Source organism: Simochromis diagramma, unplaced genomic scaffold, assembly GCF_900408965.1.
Source record: "Simochromis diagramma unplaced genomic scaffold, fSimDia1.1 OVJJ01000407.1, whole genome shotgun sequence".
Classification (NCBI taxonomy): domain Eukaryota; kingdom Metazoa; phylum Chordata; class Actinopteri; order Cichliformes; family Cichlidae; genus Simochromis; species Simochromis diagramma.
The window spans coordinates 117347-135182 of NW_024387330.1; the positions used below are offsets into that span (position 1 = coordinate 117347).

Genomic DNA, 17836 nt, shown 5'->3' on the forward strand with positions numbered 1-17836 from the left:
CAGGCAAAATGCTATTATAAAAACTTAAGCAGCAACTTCTCCAGGTTCCAATATTTATGCAATTCTCAAACCTTTTGGCCACGACTGTATAACCTCTTCTGAAGTTTAGTGGATATTATACATGGTTATGCTCAGGATGTGTCGGCCAGTTTCCACTGGAAACGCCTTTTGGTTAAACTGTCAGCGAGGAATTTGCATTTGCACTGTTACATTTTTATATAACTTTAATGCACATAAACAACAGCTGCTTGTTTCAGTGAAAATACATTGATGGGTTTTTAATAAAGTTGTGCAGCTGTAAAGTATTTTGTCTGGTGTCAATTCTATCGTCAGCTACATCGTTATGGCAAATGTTCAAATGTATATGGTGATAAATATCTTTGGTCATATGGTCCTGCTCTGTCTGTCACCTTCTGTGTTGAGCTCATTGTTTCCTCTGTAGTGGCTGAGCTGAGTCCAAGTAGCTGAAAATGTTCCTCTGCTGCTCCGTCAGACTCTCCTCCTCCTGCTGATCAGCTGGGACACAAAACAGATCTTTGTTAGGCTCCACACTGCACTGAAGAGTCAAAGTGTCTCATATGTTCATCTGACAAGTAAAAGAACACATTTTTGTTTCCCGAGGTGGGCAACTTGTTGGAAACAAACACAAAAGGTTTGAGCACTGATACCTGCCATTGCTGGCATTGAAAGATGCAACGCCAGCAATGTGGATTGTCAAGACTCAAACCAATCATCAAGCAAAGACAACAGGGATCATTTGTTTCTGTTTATTTAGCATTCACAGCATTTGTAGTTGCCTTCTGTGCAGGGGAAGTCCACGCACACTGTGTGGTACCGCCATCCGCAGAAGGTGCATTCAACCTCTGTAAGAGAAACGAGATTGTCTGAGACTGAAATGATATTCACTAAAGAAGTGGTGATTTGTAAAACTTCACATTTTGATCCGGGACGTACTCTGCATGAAAACAAGCGCTCACTCTTCCTGCTCAACAAATGACAAGGGCGGAGCCTTATACCACGTGATACAGAAGCTGTGCCGTGTGATGCTAAAATTAGCAGGGAAAAAACCACGGAGATCACGTCAGGGATGACGAGAAAGTGACAGGAGAAAATCCGTCCCGGTCAACCACCCAAACATCAATAACGGGAACCTTATACAGCGCTTCCCTATACACGTCGAACTCCCGCAGGCACAAAGACATTACGGAGGCTATCACTTATCACCTGACCAAAGATATGGCTCCATCAACACTGTGCAAAACGAGGGATTTAGGAAAACGATCAACACCCTAGACAAACGCTACACAGTGCCGTCCCGCAACTATTTTCTATTGTTGCACTACCTGCTCTGTACACGCAGCGTCGAGCAACGGTGGAGACGGAATTTCAAGCAGGACAACATTTTGCGGCAACAACAAAACGTGAGACATTTGTTGTTTTATGTTTATTTATTGTTATGAGAGAATCATGATCTCAATTCTAAGCCAAAAAATCGTGATTCTCATTTTATGCAAAATCGTGCAGCCCTAACATTAACACAAAACTATTGTTTCACCAGAGAAACACACATGAAGAGAGAGAGAGAGAGAGACAATAACAGCTACCAAACAGTCGTCATAATTCGTCACACAATGAGAAAAGGACAAATCAACAAGTAACAATGACTAATTAATATTAAAATCTGTAACATAATGTATTGTTTGGAGTTTAGTCTGATTGGTGCCCTTTTGTTGAGGTAACTTTTTTTTAAAAAATTATTATTATTTTTTTTTAATGTGTGTGTGCGTGCGGAGTCCTGTCTGTGCCCCTCAACAATAATATTTAACTATTAATCACAGTTTTGCTAAATAAAAGGATCTGGCTTGCATCAGTCACATGATCACATTTAACCAATGATCGCCCTTGACAGCAGAACGCGCTGGTTACGAGCCGGGAACGAGCTCACAAAGAGCACGCGCATTTTTAGCAATCCAGAGCTGTAGGAGAAACACAAGTTAACTCAGAGACACAGACTGATGCGACAAAACCAGTAAGTAGGTGTACAGCGCACACTGTAGTGTGTAGCACCCAGGAGTATTAGCTTATTACGTACACGTTGGTAAGATGTCTTGTTGCAACTGACGAACTGAAACAAACGAGTGTGCTGTGTGTGCAACAGTGTGACAAACATTACCTGTTCTTTTATTAACTGCACAGATAGTGCTGGTCACAGCTGCTGGCTACCTGTGTAAGGCTGTCATGGGTCTGCAGCTCTGTCACCGTTTTAGGGAACATATTTAGTTTTAAAGCAAGTTTCCGGGCTTTTCCTGCCTTTCTGGAGGGATTATATTTCACTAAAAACGATCTAATATGCATGTCCACATAATTATGCATTATTATAATTATAATATATTAAAAACACACGCCTTATTTTAAAGAACATACATTAAGAAGCAGATTATATTAGATTTATATTTTAAATAAGACAACATTTGGATGTTACAGCAGTAAAATGATTGTATCTCTACAGTTTAAACATGTAATAAGCTTTGCCTCTGCACAGAGTGGATAGTGAAACAAATGGAATCATCATAAATATATTATTTCATATTTATTACTTCCCCCTCCTCTTTGCTTTATTATTGTAGCTCTAGTAATAAATAATAATAACACAAAGTGTCATTGAAAGTGGATCACTCTTTAATTTACTTAATGACATAGCTGTGTTCATCAAGGAGTCCTATCACAGGGTTAATCTGTGGGAGAAACAAACCGAAAACACAAGACACAGACGCCTCAGTCCAATAGGTGAGACATGGTGGTGGGCCAAGCATGATGCCCTCCAGAAAATCTTTGGACATTTTGGAAAACCAGATGATGGCCTCTTCGTTGATGTAGTGCTGACGATGGAAGCCATTGAAAAGAGGGAAAAAGAAAAGCCAGCTGTTTGTGCCAAAGCACGAGGCTTTAAAGAGTGTCTCTTGAAGCATGAAACTGTGTTAACAGCACAGATATTTCTTAGAGTGTTTGAGCAAACAACTCCTGGGTGTGTGTTAACACACCCGAAACTCTGGCTGATTGGGTCCCACACCCAATTTCACACCTTGGCTCAGGTGATTAGAGGATCATCAGGGGGTCCTTTTGTCCCTCTGTGGGGTTCACTCCCACTAGGTTTATATCTGGGACTCTCCACCATTTGACCTTAGAACTGAAGAAGCTTCTCGGATGAGAGGTGAAACGTCTTCAAGCAACTTAAAGAAGCCCAGATGCTTTTCTTTGCAAGCTCCTTTGACTACGATGACCTGGATGACTGAGAACCTTCACAGACATATGATAACTGGAGTGTGCAGCGTTTCCATGAGCAGTTTTCCTGCATCTTGACTCGTGTGTGTGTAGTGTTCATAGCATCAGCATCATGTTTTTGTTTATTTGTTTTGTTGGGTTGAAAATAATTAAATAAACGTGTGATCATGCCTATGGATCACCATGGCACATATCTACAGCCATATGATTTATTTATGCAGATGACAAAGTGAGTGTGAATGTGTCTGACATCACAGTGTTTTTGTGCACTGTGCAAAAGTAATTGCCTCTGATTGTGAGTGAGAGCGGTGATTTTGCGGATCACAAGCTATTGTAAAGGAAAAAAAAAAGAGTGAAAAAGAGAAAAATTACATTGTAGACGAAGAAAAATAATCATAGGAAAAAGGTTTCGTGTTGATCAGCCGAAAAACAACTACAATGTCATTTTCTGCTTTTAAGAAAGGATTGTTCACACAAACACACAAAGAGAGAGAGAGATGTGTGTTGATTAAGCAGTGATGATAATAATGAACATGTCTTAGTTTGTCACTTTCAGGTGAAAAGCAGACCTGAATCAATTTTCCACATGCAGCGGTCGGAAGAAAGTTATAGTTTAACATCATTGGAAACGTTCAGGCCAAGTTTCTGGCTGACTTATTTACAGCACCATGTGTTTCTCAACCTCACAAGCAAGCTCTCACCTCCCTGAAGACAAGGAATGCAGCTCCAAAGAGCAATAACATGGCAGATAAAGAGACAGCAGCAAAGTCCTGAACAAAATGTCCCAGCGAGCAGCAGCAATGTGGACAAACATCACCAGAGAAGAAGTGCAAACCCATCATCCTGACTGATCGGATGAATGGCACTGTGTTTCCAACAAGCTGCAACTTCACTATGCATGTGAAGAAAACTTTTGAGGAGAACTGAGGAGACTGTTGGAGTTTGACATTTGCCACCTGTGGAGTAAAATGGCAAGAAGAGACAGTGGAACACAGGACAAAGCTGAAGGAGAACTGCTGGCTGTGGACTGTTGCAAGTGGGAGAGGACAAAAGAGTGAGATGACAACAGAGTGAGAGTAAGTGGAAACACAGAGGAATGCTGTTATTAAATGTGGGAAATCAAAATTTGGGTTAGCAAACCTGGGGAAAAGAAAACTGACTGCTTAAGTGGGAAAATTGAGAAGGAGTCTGAAACAAATAGAAACATACAAAATCACACAAACAAGCAGAACATGAATTAACCCTACTAACAATTCCAAACACAAAATGACTCATGAAGACTCATAGCACATTAGTTAAGAAATGATCAAATAATAGCAGAGAAGTGTGTAGGAAAGGCAGCTTTTAAGAACATGCTCTGCTGGATATGCAGCTCCACAGACATGCATTAGACCTGCCTAATAACACAAACACCCATGCAATGAAAATTAGCTTGTTATCTTTCGTCAGTGTAAAATAGTGTCAATTTAGCAGACACTTGTTATCAAATACTGCATTTATCCTAAAAAAAAAAGAAAATAATTGACTCTCTAGGTTGCAGGACAACAATTTAACCTTTGTGGGGAAAAAAAAGATCCTGGTTTGACCAACCAGTGATCAGACAATAAATTTAGTGTTAAAATGGTAAATTGGGAGAAGCTTCCTGCTTGATTGATGCAGCAAGTGATTTACTGTATGAGGGAAATTGTCTTTTGTGATACTATTTTGAACATGCTTTCCTGTTGTCCTGTCAACTTAGTGGGTTAATAGCTGATATGCAAATTAGTTGATCGGTTTTAGATTAATGAAAAGTGACTGAATTCTAGCACGAGTGAATGAGATGTTTTGGAGTTGTTGTGTTGAGTGGAGACTCTAAAACACTGAGTTCCCTGCTTTGATGTGCGAGTGAATTCTGTATCTAGATACACAACTCTGAATACGTCAGAACAAACTTCTTTTATGAAGTGCATGACAGCATGTCACATGTTTTATGATGAAGGGAAAAGGAAAATTGAATAAAATAGATCTGTGGCCTAAATGAGTGAAGAGCACAAACCTGGTGATTAAACTCATAGCTAATAAGACATTAGGGTTATGTTGTGTGTTGTGCAGCTGATGGTTGGCTTGGAGTGAATCTAGCTGATGGTTTTTCTTCTGTTGTGAAGTCGAGCCTGCCGATTAGTATGATGGTATGATGAACCATGCTAATGGTATGATTTACCCTCCTGAGATGAGGAGCTTGTGTCATGACTTAACAAGGCCTTTTTATTTTGATACTTTCACAGTGCACTGAAAGTTTTGTTTGATAATCTGTTATTTTTCATTTTATCTTTTGAACAGGCATTGATTTTGTTTGTCTATTTCTTTTCTTTAAGCAGATCTGCACGTCAGAAATTAAAAGTGCTATACGACCTGTCGAGAACGCCGTTACAAGTGAGGTTTCTCCACATTAAAATGGGCTCAGGAGAAAGCCACTTATTTGGGACAATTATTAAATGAATGTCCCAGCCTAAACCGGATTCAGCAAGGTAATCCGATCTAGAAGTTCTTTTTCTTTTTGAAATGACGTCATTTTGCTGGAAGTGGAAACTAAATGCGACGACAGGTTCCACTATCAGCAAAGAATGAATGAATGAATGGAAATAAAGAACAAACTGACTGACTGGTAAAAGCTGACAGGACTTGACCACGACTCAAGGTTAACCTCCACCTAGACAGGACAAAAGGGTGGATGAATTTATGTGTTTTTTGTTACAGGAGCAGAAAGGTGACAGCAACATTCGCGGTTGCATGACGATTTAATCTTTTAAATGCCATTTTTTCTGTCTGTGAATTTACTATGTGTGTGTCATTCACTAACTTGTGTTGCTCACAGACATTACTGTGAGAAAGTGTACACACCTGCGCAGCGCTAACATTTACATTTCTTTTTACAGCAGATGATTAATCATGTGTTTGATCATGTGATTTATAAGCGGATTAGTTAATGTTTTCCTACTACAGGATTTCTGGGTTTATATGTGACTGTCATTCTTTCCACAGCTAGGGTTGGCTACCTTTATGGTGTTTTTATGGCACCTCTGGAACCTGTTGACCTGTGTCTGACCTCCGTCTGACCACAGTCAATGTGTATTGCTAATGTTTGTTTCTTTGAGAATGCTGTGGAGGATTCGGCAGAAGCGGACAAGTGACATGAGTAAAACAAATATGAGGTTACGGTGTTTCTGGGAAAGTTGAATATGGGCTCTTAGCTGGCCACTTTGAGCCCATAGGGATATATGAGTGGAGTGAATTTGCTTAAAAGAAGTCACCGATTACATTAATGTTAACTGAGCACATGGGATGATCCATGTCTGAGGCAAATTAGGGAAATAATTGTAGTTTCCTGATTTGAGAAAACCTGCACATGACACTTGTCTTGCTGATGTTGAATGCTTATTACTCTTCTGATATATTGTTTATAAGGGTGAAGTTGATTTTATTGTATGCAGGCTCCTGGTGGAGCCAGTTTTTAAGACAGGGATCCTGGTTTGGTGAGTTGACGCATGGTTGTCCATGCGTCAAGAGGTGGGGTCCAGAATTAACATTAAACAATGTTTACTATTATTGTTGCAGTGATTTGTGTGATTAGCTGTTTATTTACAAGTATTAAATCTATGCAAGTGGTGCATCCAGGTTCAGATGAGGCTTTGATGGCCTATTAGTGAAGTTCACTGAACTAAAGAATGTGGTTTGATGATTGTTGACATGCTCTCCAAATAGAAGTCTTTCTGAAATACAGGTGCAGCAGTGAGAAGCGAGAAACATTCCAGGCATAGCCCAGGCAGTGGTTGAGGTCAAAGGTCAAGCTGGTTGGGGCCCAGCATGAGATCAGACCTTGGAGCCACAGCAAGGACCATGAAACTGCCTGCAAAATAGCGGAGAGACCCTCCTGGATTTATCAGAGCCACTGCAAAGAGGTCGAGGTCCCAGGAAACCCCAGCACCCTCAAGACAGCACAATAGAGAAATCTCACACTTGGTTGTTTCGGTGGTGAGAGGGGGAGTGCTGATTGAGCCCCCGTAGGGTAAGCTCGCACTTCAACCTCCAGCCTCTGATCAACTCTAGGGCAACCAAGTGCGAGGCGTGACGGCTGAATCAGCTGAACCAGGAGGAAGGCAGAGAAGCTGAGTGTTTTGAGACAGATCCAGCAGGCTCAAAATCAGGACTATCCATGATGAGAAGGAGTGCCTGAGAGGATCGTCCACAGGATGGGAGCTGAGGCCAGGAGAGAGACTTCAGGAGGACCAGAGATCATCTTCAGCAGCGTTGGGACAGGAAAACTCGAGGGATGACGGGAGCGTGCCAGGCTCCATCGACAGCGCAGAAGGAGTTCGAGGATGACATCATGATTCTGTGAAAAGCACAGGAACCAGAAGCTATGGTGGTGATGACAGCAGTTTCCTATGAACATCACCTAATGCTGTGCCACTGTACTGTGAATACGATGATACCCTGAAGGCTGCTGGGATCATAACAGCAGTAAGACGACTGACCCCTGCACCCTTTCCACAGAGGTGTTTCTCTGCAGAGCGTGGACAATGAAGGAGTCATAAATATCCCCCTCACAGGACGAAGGCTTGAATGAGGTGATGGGGGTTGGTAGAGGCCATAAAACTAGAGTGCTGAGAGGTCTGCAGCTTTGGAAATAGCTGAGACCCATGTTGACAAACAACAAAACTAACTAGTATGTTTGAATGTTTATTCTACATACATTTGGACTCTGGTCCTATGGACAGTGATGGAAACAACTGGAAGAGACATTCATGACGCCCTGCAGAACTCAAACCACTCTGCAGAGAGACATGTGATTTGCACACCCGGAGAAAACACCACCAAGCTGAGATGGTTTTGAAAATGTTACTTTCTTATTTTCACTATTAAATTAACAATTTCTTTGTTTGCTTGCAGGATGCAGTTTGCCATGAGATGAGATCACTGAATGGGATAACCGCTAATACATTTGTTAAACTGTGTATTTTTTCAGTAATTTAGGGTGATTTGACATATGCTGAATATAACAATGTTTAATGTTCACTTAAAAAAAGAAAAAAAAAAATATAACAATGTTTGCATTGAAGCTGTCAGACAGGAGGTATTCGTAACTGGGGACTTTTCAAGCATAAACGTCAATAAGGGGGGAATTTTAGATTTTGTATTGTTGATTGTCATTTATGCTTAGAAACATTTACTCATATATGCTTAGAAGTATATAATCATTGGTAGATTGAAAGGATGTCTCATCCTAAAAGAGGTCTGTATCAACTCTGTGTAGAGGGGGGTGCATACATTCCTCTACTCAGTATCCTTGGTATAAATCACATACTCCCTAGGAGAATTTATCTTTGATTTATGGTATAGCAAGCACACGTATATCTGTTTAAGTATAAGAGCCTTTTGTTAGATGGACCCAGACGTCCTGGCACCAGCTAACACCAGAGTCTTCACAGGGTCACATCTTGACCCCACATAGATCTCTCACACACACACACAAATCACACACCCACACACACACACACACACACATACACAGGCAAGGTACTCTTTGTTTGTATGTAGAAGTCATATGTTAATGAACTTATGCATATTCATGTAACCTCAATAAAAGAACAGTGGTACGGGAGAACGGACGAGAGCAACTGGGGTCAAGCGATGGGACGGCGCGTTGTCCGGTTTTCTCCCGTGCACGAGAAACATGAAGAAGCTTGCCTACTTGTGTCTTGCTTTGCAGTGTAATTATATTGTCTCCAACGTTCCAGCAGATGGGTTCAAGCTACAAACCTATCATAGGTAACGAGGTAAGTTCCATGTCTGAGTCAGAGTCGTCTGGGCAGTGTGCCATTGCGATTTCAAAAAAATTAAGCCGCTCCAGGGCACAGCACAGTTATTGATATAGCAGTAAAAGAGTCAGTTAGGTCAGACTAGAAAGACAAAACTGCAAAAATGCGTTCAAGATTAAATTTAGAAAAACCACATATAAAATTTCGCCCAACAACTGAAATTAGACTGGAGTGATCAGAACCATGTTATTACAATAGCATGTCTGCAACACTAGAGCTCAATGCAAGATTAGTTTTAAGTCGTTTCGTTATACTGAGCCGAAGACCAGCACCAACGGTTGTAGTCGGCCAAGCTATCACTTACATGTGCTACAGTCAGTCTCAGCAGAGGGAAAGGGGAATGAAATGTCCAGGCTCTCCACAGAAGAATTAATCCTTAGAAGACGAAACCAACAACAAATAACAAATCCACGGAGTCCATTCGCGTCGCGGAGTCAGCTTCTCTCTTTTTCTTTCTCCCAAGCGGAGCAGCGGCACACCACGGTATCCAGAAATTAGTCGGGTCCCACCTGAGCTGAGGCTGCGGCCATGGCTGGAGAAAACGTCCGAGCGTCCGCAAAACTGGGGGGATTTCCGAGACAGTTCACGTGCTAGAAGAGAAGAATCCTCGGCGGGATGCAAAAATCGTCTGAAGTCCAAGGGGAAAAAGTTCGGGCGCCAGTTGTAACGTGCAGTGGAGATGAAGCCAGCCGCGGAGGTGTGCAGGTGGATAGCGAATGAGCAACAGCTTCTGACTTTCCAAAAAGTACTCATTTATTTACAATATCAAAAATAAAAGTGCTACCTCTACCACACATTACTAAAGAGCACACTAGTCCGCGTACACATGGGAGCATCCATTACATGAGGAGTGCGAAGAAGAACAAAAAGGGGGTGACACCAGTCGTGAGACAGGAGGCGCCGCCATGTGGTGATACACTGCATTACAATAGCAACTGTTACAATATAAATATTGTTCTGAGAGGCTTTTTGTTGGTTGAGTCTGAAATTGATTGTATGTACAATTCATATCCTTATAAAACGGCAGAAATATGGTGTTTTATTAATAAACTTACATTTATGGCAGTGGCGTGTCTAGAAAATTTTTGTTGGGGGGGCCAGGTAGGGGCACAGATTTGGAGAAGGGTGGCAGATGTAATTGGCAGATAATGTTTAAAAAAAATTATACCAACCATTAACCATAATTCAATAATCCTGTAAACCTAATAACCGAATGCGCTTTTAACTCTTATCAGAATGAGATTTTAACCACTCCGGTGCAAAGTTTTTAGATACTGCGTTGATAAAGTACAAGAGATACAATCAGTGCTTTGTCAGTGTTTACTCAGCATTCAAGGACAGCAATATTTGCATAGTGTTTTTACTGACATGTAGTGCACATATGTTTTGGGCAAAAACATTTTTTAATATTAAAATACGAACATTTGTAGCAAACAAATGACAAATTAGCCAATGCCAATGCAAAACTTTATCTGCCTGTTAAAAAAAGAAGATAATCTTCTCACAAACTGGTGTTTGATTTTGAAACAGGGAAAAAGTGGGGAAACAAATGAAAAGACTAATATTTGAATAAAACCTGAAAGCAAGTAAATACTTTCTTTGCTTCCTTATGGTAAACTTTGGTAATATTGATAAAGAACAACACTGGCTGATGATGAAATACAGTCAGCTGGCATGGTGACACTGCCAGTATTAACCTGCAGGGCTGGACCGGTACAGAAAATCGGGCATTTTGACTAGAGACCGGCCCACCAGGTATTAAAGCCATAAAGCCTTTGAATGAAAACAAATGCTGTTGTGACAGTGATGTACAGTTTTGTTGGTATATGTATGATTTCTATACATTTTACGTCAGATAAAAACTTTGGTTGTAAGATTTAGATAATTATTTAATAAAAGCTAGATAATTTAAATGAGAATAAGAAAGAAAAGTATTTCTTTGTGCCCCCTTTCCCTGTTAATGCCCTACCTGCCCCCTGGCAAAAATTTGCTAGATCCACCCCTGCACAGTTACCAGCTGTCAGCTACATAGAAAAGGATCCTGGTGTTGTTTGTCTCTCAGAAACAGTTCATAACTTCCCTTCAACTCATTTATGTCACCTAAAAGGTAAACCTGTTTCTCCATCACCTGTTCAGCTCTGATGGTTCAGTAAGGACATCTCCTGGTTTCATCTTCATGTTTCCCTCTCACCACATATACAAACCGACATCATGACCAGCAAAGTGGGCGATAAATAAATGAGAGAGAAAAGCCGATCAGCTGATCATTGATCAGTTTCATGATTGAAGTAGCAACAGGAGAGAGAGGGTGAGAGAATGAGAGAAGAAGAGGCAGCTGTGCAGCGTAAAGACAGAATAACTCCAGCTTTGTGTCTTTTTCCATTCTAACTAAAGTACGGGACAAACTGCGTCTCTTCTCAGCTCAATACGAAACGTGTAATATTTTCTCTGAATGAGGGACCATTCCATTTTTTTAAGGAGCCGTTGGCATGAATAAAATAAAGTTCACTATCAGTAACATCATAGCACCCACCCAGCTGTATAAAAACTCCATCAAGCTGGCTAGAACGCAGTACGAGTTATTGCAACTGAGGGTAAAAAGTCAGCACAACGAAAATAAACTCCACCTAAACTTAGTTTATATCTGACCCAGATAGACTGCAGGTCATAACTTCTTACCTGAAGTTCAGTTCACCTGACACTCGGACTGGTGGCTGCCTCAGGGCTCTCCTCCTGCCTCCCCTTCCCTCATCCACCTGCTGGCCTCTGTGGAAGCCCTGCCATAGCCACCACCAAACAACTGAGTTATTTTTACACATCGACCTGCATCTTATAACTCATAACTCTTATGTTAGCTGCCCTCAGTAGCATACTGTCTGAAATATTCGACGGCTGCAAAAATTCTTTAAGTGTTATTTTTTTCCTTGGGATTCTAATTTCACTGAAGTTTACTAAACTCAACAAACTTAATATTACTTACCGGGACATTTATTCTGTCCTCATTTTCTTTCACCGAAAAATTGTTTCCTGCAGTGTTGTCCTTCGTGCTTGGCTTGCCTACCTTTGCTAACGTGATGCGCATAGCGCAGAAGCCGATGCTGCATTCACTTACACTCGGATATCTGAGCTTCACCGTGAAAACATAATCGTACATTTGATATTTGATTGAATTTTATTGTTTTACCTTTGGGGTGGCACCTGGGGTGGCCAGTCTGGTTGGGGGGGTGGCCTGTCCTGCCCGCTGGACACGCCATTGATTTATGAATATAAAATAGCTAAAAGTATTAACATGCCTCAGAGAAATCACTAATAACACTAAGGGCTGGACGGATTTGATTTGCATTCTTCAAGAAGAGTGTGGTGTCATCAGCTAGCTGGCTGATGATGAGCTCCTTATCAGCTGTGCTGATTCCTTGTATAACAGGTCAAATCTCGGGGTGGAGTCTTAATCATTTTAATTGAGCTATTGCCATTCGTGTACAAGGTTTTGATAGCTTTACAGAAAAATGCCAAATTTTTCCAAAGAGTGGAAAATAAATGGATGTTCAATTGTATCAAAAGCCTTTTAAAAATCCAGGAAGAGAATGAAGCTATAGTCAGATACCAAATCAGAGTAATCAAGTAGATCTAAAACCAGTCTCATGTTCTTAGAAAGGTGTCTGTTTCTCATAAAGCCTGATTGTGTCTCATCAATAATTGTGTCCAAGAACTCTTTCATTCTGTTAGCAAGTACTAAAGCCATAATCTCATAGTCATCATTGAGCAGACAGATGGGTCTCCAATTATCAATAAGAAGTAAGTCTTTGTTTGGCTTTGGAATAAGTGTTATGAGACCCTGAGTAAGAGTAGGAGGGAGGATGTTATTCTCTACACTTCCTATGAAAAGCTGCAGTAAGAACGGAGCCAGGAGATTAGAAAATGATTCATAAAACTCTGCAGTTAAACCATTATGCACTACACACTGTACAGTAATGCCGCTGGTTTGTACATATTCATTCATGATTGACTATTTCAATGGAGAACCTAAATGACACGGACCCGTGTTTGTTATTACATATCTCTATTTTGAATGTGACAAGTCTATCATTCCCTGTTATTCATAGGTATTCACAGAGTTTTTGGCCTTTTTTCCTCTATAACAGTTAATTGACTCTTTACAGTGGCCTGCTATGGTTAATAATAACATGTTCAGTCATGAGTGAAATCAAAGCTTTTCTTCACTTTAGCATTTAACATTCCCAACAATATAATGTGATACCTTAATTAAAACACAGCTAATAAAACACAATTTTCTTAATGCAAACATCAGTGACTCAACATTAGCAACCAAAGGGTTCAGTCTGCAGCTCACACTCATGTGAAGCTACAGCCTCCCCCTTTAGTCTCTGTCATCCTTCTGCTCCTGCACAAACAAAGCAAGACAAAACCTCCACCCTTCTTCTACAGGCTGGGTGAATTGTTGTGGACATTCACTAATCCTAAAGTCGGCACCGTTTTTGTCTCAGTATCAAGTCAGTTAAACTTTTAGTCGTCAGTCCATCACAGTCCAGTCACATGCATACATCCACACACATTCATACCAGATATTGCTGATAATGGAGTCTCACGCGCAACCTATTCGAGCCTCCATCACCAGCAAGATGACGTCATCATTTTAAAGGAAAACAGCTCCTTGTTTTTGGACTGGATTGACTCGCTGCAATCCTTTTAGGCTCAGGACTTCTCATGTGATCAATGTCACATATAAGTGAATTTCTCCCAAGCCCATTATAATCATGGAGAAAAACACTTTGCCACTGTTTCCAGTAAGAATATTTTATAGCGCTTTAAAGTTCAACCTCTCAGGTCTGGATTAAAGAGCTGATTTGTTAAATCGGGAACTCACAAAATACCAAAATATCACCACCGGTGGATCACACCTCTCAGATGTTCTTATCTCAGTGCACTGTAACAAAAGCACAAACAAACGCAACCAATAAAATACTAATAAAGTAACAAATACTGGGGCCCATTGCAAACATGTCCAAGCATAAAACCATCTTTCTCTCTCTTAGAGAAAGAAAACAATCCAAACCTCACTGATAAAATCAACCTAGTGTCAAGCAAAACCCAAAAATCAACCAAAACTTCACCAGAAAGTTTTTCTCCCTCCCGGGACAATATTGTGCAGGAATACAGGCACCGTAACTCCTTTTGCACTGACAAAAACATGTTGGATTTACTTGATTCAATAGTGGACACTGGTTGCACACAAAGGTTTTGCTTTGGCAGAAACTTAAACAACTGAGTTAAATCAACACAACCTTTTCATATTCAGTAAACCTGCATGTTGTGTTCATAAAACACGATTGAAACATGTTCAGATGGAGTAAGTTGAGCTCCTGGAACATTTTAATCCTTCAATTGAAATTGAATGGGTCTACAACAACTACCATCCTCCTATCTCTATCCTGGTTGCAGCAGGGCTGGGAAATAACCCTGAAGTGATAGGTTACCAGGCAGGGTACACCCTGGACAGCTCACCAGTCTATCAGATAGAAACACACAGCCGTTTACATTCATGGATAATTTAGCCCAGGACCTTCTTACTGTGGAGCAACAGCACTAACCAGCATGCCAACAATGGAGGAAATACAGGAAAGCTATGATTTCCTGTATTTGAGGCAGAATTATTTTGTTCTTGCCCTTGACAGGTTAATCCACAATAAATAGCAACAGCATGCATGTGGTGTGTGTGTCGTTGTCTGCCTCTTATAACTCCAGTGATTTTCCTGTAGTTTGAAATCTTATGCGGTGTTGACACAATAATTTGTTGTAAACCAGGAAATTCCCAACTGTGGTAGAAAGCACAGCTTAGCCTTAGCAAATGTTCAAAGAAAAGTCGTCACTTCCTGATTTCTGCTTCACTGATAAATATTGTCACACTGGGGTTTTTGCAAATGATATCAGTGAGCACTGTGTGGCAGCTGGAGTCAGACAACTGAAGCTCCCACAATCAAGACCACAAACAGCTTTCAAAGGAGATTTGAAGCTTTTCTGGCAGCAAGCTTCATGATTTATGGGACTGGAACTGGAACAGAAACTACCTGATCACCAATGGTGAGCTGGCATGGAATTATTTTTATGACATTTTATCAAAGTTATAAATAAGCATGCCCATTAACACATAGTGAGTGAGCATGTTGTCTTCCCACGCAGTGAACAGCGGATGCTAATGTTTTTGTCACTTTTTACAGAGTCAAACTCAAAGTAAGGTCAGTGCTTCCACGCTTTAAACGCTGCACGCTCACACTATCTCCACACTCGATAGATTATCCATTGTTCATCTGCACACAGCTGCGGTTTTAGTAACGCAGTAACGCAGCGTGCTTACGGGAAAGTAACAGTAATCCAATTACCTTTTTTGCAATAGTAATTCCTCACTTTACTCGTTTCTTGAAAAAAGTAATCGGATTACTTCCCATCTCTGGTCAGAGCTGTGCACTTGTGGGTTCCACCTTGTGTACACGTTTATCTTTGCTGCGTGTACTTGTACCTCTGAGTGGAAGCTGAACTCTTGAGTTCGAGTATCGAAGCATCAGCTGTGACGTTAAAGTCCAAACAGCTCGTTCATTTGACGTGCAAATGAACGAAGGTAACGCCGTTTTCATGTGGATGTGTCACTGAGACACTTTCCACATCCACAGCTCACAAAATGGGAAAACTATAGAAGTATAACAATGAAGAAGTTACTATGTTACGGGTCCCAAGGATGAAGAGCTCGATGACAAATATGTTACCTGTAAAAGCAGGTGAAGAGCAGAGTAAGGAAGACACGATGCGTCTCTGCTTTCCTCCAGAACGTGTCTGAGTCTGATTTATTTCACACAAATAAATGCTAGAAAACACTAAACATGAGCTTTCAATATACTGTTCAGCTGCTTCCTCATTCACATCAATTACATTTACTTATTTCACAACATCAGTGAAATATACTCTTTTTAACTGGTTCAGTTTCTCAAGTTCACACTTCTTTCCATAACAGCTACATCCTTTTATCATATCAATAAACACATCACATTGTCTTCTGCAGTGTCTTACTGGCTAAACAGTTCTATTCAATAACAGCATTGGTAAATACATTACATTTGTTCCCTCCAGTAATTTACTGGCAAAATCACTATTTAGTGCATCATGAAACACAGCTTGTTTAATCAACCATGAATGCCTCTGTTAGCTACACAGAGTTGCTCAGAGTGCTTGTGTTACACTAGCTAATCTACTCAGTCACTTTAACAGAACTATTATTCCGGGCAATGTAAACTACAAGTTAAAAAAGAACTAACATAAATCAAATCCACTTCAGCTAAATACTTCTCATTTATTTCCATCTTACATGCTGTGACTGCAGCCATTCCCACATCTCTGTGAATGGGACTCATGGACATGGATCAGTGGTTGTTGATCAATGGTCCTGAGAATCTGCATAATTAAGATGAAGGAACGGAGCTCCCAGCCCATCGTTCCTGCAGCTGCAGTTTCAGTCTTTATGCAAATGTCCTGTTTGTAAGACTGAAACCTGCAGCTGAGACTGAAGACGTCACCTGATGATGACGACACGTTTCTCCCACAAAACGCTGCGTCCAGATGAACAGAAGCAACAGACTCACTTTCCTGGATGATGGAGATGCATCAAGACTTCATTGTGTGTTACTTCTCATTCAGCACAGACACATTATTCCTGTTAGGTCATGTCAGCTGTCACTCAGTACAAGCACAACTGTGAACAACACAAACTTCTCTTCAATGTGTCACAGAAACACTAAGTGTGAGAGCCTGTATGACACACAGGACAGACTGTAAGCTCTGCTGGCTGCACAGCACTTTGTAGCAGTTTTCCAACATGTCCTCCACCCGTGATGTCAGTGGTGGGACCCCAGTCACAGCACTCAGCACCACCTCCTTTAAATGTATTTTATAGAAGTTCCTCCCTTACTCGGTGCAACGCTTCTTAAATGTGTTTTTGCAGGATAAAACACAGCAGGTGGTGTAGAGAGGACGTCAGCTGACGGAGCAGAGGGAGGCAGACTGTGGATAAATGACAGAGTGAGAGGAGAGCAACCATGACAGAAGCACAGGTGTGGCAGATAGAAGTGGCTTTATAGACACTTATTGTCAGTCCTCGTGCATGCTGTGGAAATAAGTGTCTGTGTCATGAGGTGACATGTGAGCTTATCTTTGGTCAATAAAGCTGAACGACCAGTTTTCACTTTGCTTGTTACGCTTGTTTAGTGACGTCTGGGTTTCTGTGGAGCCCGAATTTTGATGAGTTCTGGTGAAATCATCTGAGATCATCTGAGCATCGGTGAAGAGTCAGCAGAGAAAGTGTGGGACAGAAGTTTGCTTTGGACACATGGACTGAAATCAAAAACGAACAAACAGGATTTCCAATGGACAGTATGGAGAAGTGAAAGTACACAAAGGCTGTGCTGGAACACGTGTGTTACACTTTTTGACAGCTGAGAACAAAACACAATATTTTGCATCATCTCTGCAGTGTCTCTTCTTTCCTCTGCTGTTGTGCTTTTAGCTCCAAACTGTTTCAAATGGTTTGTCAGCAAGCTGACCTCTGACCTCTGCAGTACTAACTCCTGACCCGTACAAAGAGCGGGCGTGTCTGACCTTTGACCTGCAGCTGTATGTCTCTCAGTCTCAGT

The 17836-nt window shown here is 41.0% G+C and overlaps 1 protein-coding gene across 1 annotated transcript in view; it reads right to left on the bottom strand.

Moving 5' to 3' along the window:
• LOC120717987 overlaps window positions 1–16358 on the bottom strand; it is a 63346-nt gene extending 46988 nt beyond the window's left edge. The window contains exon 1 of the mRNA XM_040006290.1: window positions 15920–16358. The gene's annotated coding sequence lies outside the window, so the exon portion shown is untranslated. The remainder of the gene's footprint in view (window positions 1–15919) is intronic.
• Window positions 16359–17836: the final 1478 nt, after the last annotated feature.